General features: G+C 42.4%; 1 non-coding gene across 1 annotated transcript; it reads right to left on the bottom strand.

The window, feature by feature from the left end:
• Nucleotides 1–43: 43 nt before the first annotated feature.
• trnav-cac (transfer RNA valine (anticodon CAC)) lies at nucleotides 44–116 on the bottom strand. Its single transcript has one exon. It is a non-coding gene; the product is annotated as a tRNA-Val (tRNA).
• Nucleotides 117–6279: the final 6163 nt, after the last annotated feature.

Below are 6279 nucleotides of genomic sequence, written 5' to 3'. Positions count from 1 at the left end.
AGTGGTTTTCCAAGTCCAAATAATGTTATTGTAAAGTCAAACATGTTTCCGCCCAGTTTCGAACAGGGGACCTTTCGCGTGTGAGGCGAACGTGATAACCACTACACTACGGAAGCTGACATGCTTTGAAAATGGTGGGTATAATCAAAAAAATACTATAGAATTATCTGCTACAATTCTTGACAGCAAGATGGATACCTGCAGGTCAAGTCAAAGTCCAGAGTGTTAACCATGACACCATGGAATCCCCTTCTGCTGTTATTATGGTTCCCTGGCAAGTGTCACTCTACGTAATGTGCTATAACGTGAGCTCAGACAATGGGAGATACAGTTCTCATCCTACCTGGAATAAAGTTAAACCCACGTGGTCATAAGAGCATAATTAGAACTAATTGTCTTTAACCAGAGGGACTCAAACCCTCAATCTTCTGATCCGAAGTCAGATGCCTTGTCCATTAAGCCATGTGGTTCTCCTGTGGCTCCTCTTTCTCCTTCCATCAGGTCACACCTCCAGGTCGGACACTAAATGACTGTTTTAAAGTGTCCTCCATTGAAGTTTCCGGCCACTCCACAGCTCTGAGAGATCTTTGGTAAAATTCCATCAGCTGCAATACAGATAGTGACATGAAAAATTGCAAGATGGCATGAAAAGTTATTCTGGTTATTCTGTTCCTGTGTTTGCGTGTGTGTGTGGTTTAAGAGTGATGTGTGTTGTAACTTAGGTTACCTCCGCTACGCATTCCTGAAGCGCTTGAAGCTGAAACTCAGACCTTACCCGGCAACAAAAACATTCTATTTTCTGATTGGCTGACAGATTCTATGTTGTGATTGATTGATAGGTTGCTAACTCCAGACAGCTGCTGTGAACCGAGAGCTCAGCGCACAGTAGTGTACTTTGACTCGATTGTAAGTTGGGCTGTTGGTGAAGTTAATTTCTCAGCGTGAGAAATGCCATGTGTGGCGTGAGAGCGTGTGAACTTGTTGAAATGCGTGAGTCCCACGCTCAATGCATGAAAATTGTGATCCCTATTATTTCATTTGCAGCTGTTTCAGCCGCTTCTTTGTTTGAACCATCAGCCATTTTTCTTGGGTTTCCATTCTCGTTCAGACTGGGTGGGTGGAGACACATGATTACACACACACACTGTACACCGTCTTAAAGGGGAATGAAAATAGCTTATCAGCACACACAGCAAAAACAGACGTTTGTTTTCTTTTTTTTTCTTTCTTTTATCAAAATACTAAATTTACCAGCATGAGAAATTGACATTGGTCATCGCAGGTTAATGTCTGTATCTAGAAATTCTTGGTTTATCGCCCCAGGCCTACACCAAATCAAAGAAAATGGGTTAAAATGTTGTAATTCCATGTCAAGAGACTTGCCACAACACTCATGTGTAATATTCGGTCATTTACTCCAGAACCTTAGAATGTTGTTATTTCGAATCAGCTCATGATGATAGGTTGACTTTGATGTGAACACCAAAGAAACTTTATAGTTATATTGACCTAGGAATGTGGGGGAACCTGGGAGGCTTCATTCAGGCTTCAACTTCCACTGCAGAAGTGAAACAGACTTTCCTAAGTTACTTCTTTACCACTGCATCATCCACCAGCAGGAAATATGTGTAAAAGTTGTGAAATTCCTCAGCAGCATCTGCTGGATCTCATTCCTGCCAGGCCAGAAGTTCACCTCATGCAAGGCCTCCAGGTGTTTCCTTTGCATGTCTTGCATAGGACCCCGGGTGAGGGGTGTCATCTCAGCTAATCCCTCTCTATACCTGGTGATGGGGCCACAACGCCGGGTGAGGGGTCTCATCTCTCTCTACCTCCATCCAGTCTCCTCTACCACAGCGGGGGCTGCAGGGTAACAGCCTGTGGGAGGGCGTACCCTTCAGAATCTTCCATCAGTCTTGGTTGTAGCATTCGTCTGCGTGGACGTACATCTTCACTTGGGGGAACATAAGACATTATCACTTGGTAATGACCTTATCCGGCTCCAAGGACCGTATGTTTTGGAGGCTAAATGATTAACACTTGTACACTGACTTTCTCTGTATTTTAATCCTGAAGCGCGTGTCAAGACTTAAATGAAGAGGCAGGAAGCTGTCAGTTTCCTTTACAGTGCTTTAATCCAGTCTAGAGAGTGAACTTAGAGATGTGGTGGGTGTGTGTGGTTCTGGAATAAACCAAAGAATAATATAAATCCATAAACAGCCATAAACGTATGTTTCACCATAGCACACAATCCAAATAATAATGTTATTAGCATGAACATCATATAAGAGATAATATGCATACTATCACATTTAAGTGACAACAAAGAAAACAGTCAGTGACATTCAGATAACATAACTAATGACTTTTGAATGATTAGCGAAGTAAATAACACTGCTGGAAATACTCACCAGTGGAATTATAAAATATAACAACAAAGAAGTGCTTCCAATAAACAACAATATAACTCACTTTTCTCTGGACGCACACTGAACCACAAACATCAGATTCATGACACAAAGTAATATAACAGCTTCATCCACATCATCAGCTTCTCATCGTTGTCTCTCTTCTTCTACCACGATAAGCAGCACTCAGCGGGACGGAGAGCAGCAGCCCCCCCTGGTGGCTGGATGTTCTTAAAATATGAAATATGTTTCCTAGCATGATGAATCAATTTGATAATTATTGTGAGGGAATGTTGAGGCAGCACTTTTAATAATAATAATAACCTTTATTTAACCAGGTAAGACTCATTGAGATTAAAAATCTCTTTTCCAAGAGGGACCTGGCCAAGAGGGCAGCATAAGTTACAACAGAAAACACAACAACAAAAAACAACAAACAGCAATCGCACACTGTAGTCAGGAACAACATAAACGGGTCCATATAATTTGAAAACTTTTTGGCACCATTTGAATTAAAAACAAGCACATTGCCCGAGAGAACTAGTTTCTCGATCCTTTAAAATTGATCGAAATTCCCCCAGAGTGATCAGTTGAGGTAATCTCAGATCGTTCTGTATGTCATTCCATGACCGGGGAGCAGCGTAACTGAAGGCTTTTTTCCCAAGTTCAGTGTTGGCTCTAGGAACCAACATGCGCAGAACTTCCTGTGAGCGTAAACTGTAAGGATTAGAGACTCTACACATGTAAGAACATAAATAAGAGGGAACCAGCCCAAGAAGAGATTTATAAATGAACGCTAACCATCGAGAAAGTCTGCGGGCAGATAGAGACGGACAATTTGCAGTTGCATACAAAGTGCAGTGGTGAACAAGATTTCCACATCCTGTAATAAAACGTAGGGCACAGTGATATAGAGTGTCCAGCTTTCTCAAATAAGTGACAGGTGCGTTCATAAACAGCAAGTCTCCATAATCCAGTAAAGGAACAAACGTGGTTGAAATTAAATATTTCCTAACGTGTAGGGAAAAACAAGATTTGTTTCTAAAGAAGAAACCCAATTTCATCTTAAGCTTACAGACCAGCTTTTCTATGTGTGGTTTAAAAGACAAGTTCTCGTCAATGATAATTCCCAAATACTTATATGTTTTGACTGTTTCAAGTTCAACTCCATGAGCAGTTATTATTTTTGGAACACTTAATGGTAGCCGTTTGCCATTTGAAAATAACATCAGCTTCGATTTACTTGCATTCAGGACTAGTTTAAGCTGGGTCAGATGGGACTGAACAACATCAAAAGCAGACTGCAAAAGTTCAAGAGTTTGCACTACAGAAGGGGATGAACAGTATAATACCGTATCATCTGCATAAAAATGGAAAGCAGCATCTGATACATTGTCACATATATTGTTTACATAAATGGTAAACAGCAGCGGTCCTAATATGGAACCCTGAGGCACCCCCTTTAATACAGGGAGGAACGAAGAAGAGGAGCCAGCAAACTGGACGCATTGGGATCTGTCAGACAGATAGTTAGAGAACCAATGAATGACATGCCGAGATAAACCAATCCTGTGTAGTCTATCTGCCAAAATGATATGGTCGACTGTATCAAACGCCTTTGACAGGTCAATAAATAGAGCTGCACAGTATTTCTTGCAATCCAGTGCCTCAACAATATCGTTCACAACTTTAATAGCAGCAGTTATTGTGCTATGTTGTTTTCTAAAACCAGATTGATGTTGAGAAAGAAGACTGTTTGTGTCTAAAAATTCTTTAAGTTGTTCGCTTACAAACTTTTCAAGAACTTTAGCTATAACACATAATTTAGAAATGGGCCTATAAATATCAACAGCTGTAGGATCACCTCCTTTCAACATAGGTAGAACATAGGCAGATTTCCATATGTTAGGAATCTCATTGCTGGACAAGGAAAGATTAAAAATATAGGTGAGAGGTTCTGCAATAAAATCAACGGCTGACCTCAAAAAGAAGGGGTCAAGTTTGTCAGGACCTGCAGATTTACCAGGATCCACTTGTTTTAAGGCCCTGTGAACCTCCACTACATCAAGTGGAGTAAAACTGAATGTTTGAGCCACAGAGTTGTTAAGGGGTGGTAATTGCAATATCTTTATCTGTGATGGATTTTTTAAGCCACGTTTCAGACAGGACAAGAATGTCAGTATCAGTAGATTTACACCAGATTTTCACTAGATCTAGTTTAGGAAGTAGACTTCTAACATTTAGGTGAATAATGCCAAGCCCAGATCTGGCTTTGAAATCACAAGGGGTACTCAGACACCTAAAATCTGGACCAGGGTTAGGTTGAAAGCAAAAGCAAAAGTACAACAAAACATTTATTTTTCACCAACTTGGACGAAGGTGCTGGATGAATACACCTAACTCTTGGACTACTTGAGGGATAAGAGCAGAAAGACAACAGCCAACCATATGGACTAAAAAGATAAATAAAAGAAGGTAAAGTCAGATCTTCAGTTGGTAAAAACCAGTTGGGACAATATCTAAAGGAGTCAGGTTCATAGTTTGTGCCTTTTCGAGGGACTGAAACATATTGATGCATGTTGTAGTCCCCATAGCTCTGCAGTGGGTGCAGCATTGCCACAAAAAGTAGGAGAGGCACTGAGAAAAACATGTTGATTTGCATGCAGTACTGAGCAGGAAAATCAAAGTTTTTATCCTATCCTGAATCAGCCGATGACGTTGCGTGGTGTCAGGATTAAAACAGCGCTATAGATAAAATAAATTAAGATCAGGACTAGCCGCTCTAGAAACAATTGGAAAACAAATTTGAGCACCAGAATCAGAAGGAAAAAAAAAGCACTTCCCTTTATTGTGTGAGATTAAGGCCCATCAAAATCACACAGCGTTCCAGGATGGAGTGAACCTCGGGCTGCAGGGCAGGTGGTTTGGAGAAGGCCTCAGGCTGCAGGGCAGGTGGTTTGGAGAAGGCCTCAGGCTGCAGGGCAGGTAGTTTGGAGAAGGCCTCAGGCTGCACGGCAGGTGGTTTGGAGAAGGCCTCAGGCTGCACGGCAGGTGGTTTGGAGAAGGCCTCAGGCTGCACGGCAGGTGGTTTGGAGAAGGCCTCAGGCTGCACAGCAGGTGGTTTGGAGAAGGCCTCAGGCTGCACGGCAGGTAGTTTGGAGAAGGCCTCAGGCTGCACGGCAGGTAGTTTGGAGAAGGCCTCAGGCTGCACGGCAGGTAGTTTGGAGAAGGCCTCAGGCTGCAGGGCAGGTAGTTTGGAGAAGGCCTCAGGCTGCAGGACAGGTGGTTTGGAGAAGGCCTCAGGCTGCAGACCTTAGACTGCAGAGCAGGATGGATGGGTGGATATTGCTGCTGTAGCTGCTGGGTGCTCTCAAGCCCCAATGCTATAGGTTCTCATGCAGCAAAGCTGTGTTTCTAAAAAACAATTTAAATATAACCAACCCACTGACTGTCAAGAGTTGGTAACATCAGCAGTCCAAAAGCATCAAGTGAAAGTGTTAAAAACGACTAGAATCCTATAAAAAACACTATGAACAGACAAACAATTGACAGAGACTTTACAGAGACACAAGACATGCTGCCATCTTGATGAGTTAATGAGTGAATATCAAATATTGGGAAGTGGTGTGAATAAAGAGCAGGATGAACCCTGGCTGCACAGCAACCTTGTGCTCAGATCTGACAGCAGGTTGTAACTTCACCTGGGCCGATTGCAGCTCGGTGATTCCTCTCTGACATCACAGTCGGTCACATGTGCAGCAAACTACCTGCAGCTGAACATGAAGTGAAGGATCTGAGCTGAACTGAGCTGCAGAGAAACAACATGCTGCTGTTCACCGTGAAGCTCTGACTGGAAACAGACGGAAGAACAACA

The sequence above is a fragment of the Cololabis saira genome, chromosome 13, assembly GCF_033807715.1.
Source record: "Cololabis saira isolate AMF1-May2022 chromosome 13, fColSai1.1, whole genome shotgun sequence".
NCBI lineage: Eukaryota > Metazoa > Chordata > Actinopteri > Beloniformes > Belonidae > Cololabis > Cololabis saira.
The sequence above is the reverse complement of the archived record's forward strand: the minus strand, read 5'-3'. Positions and strand labels throughout refer to the sequence as shown.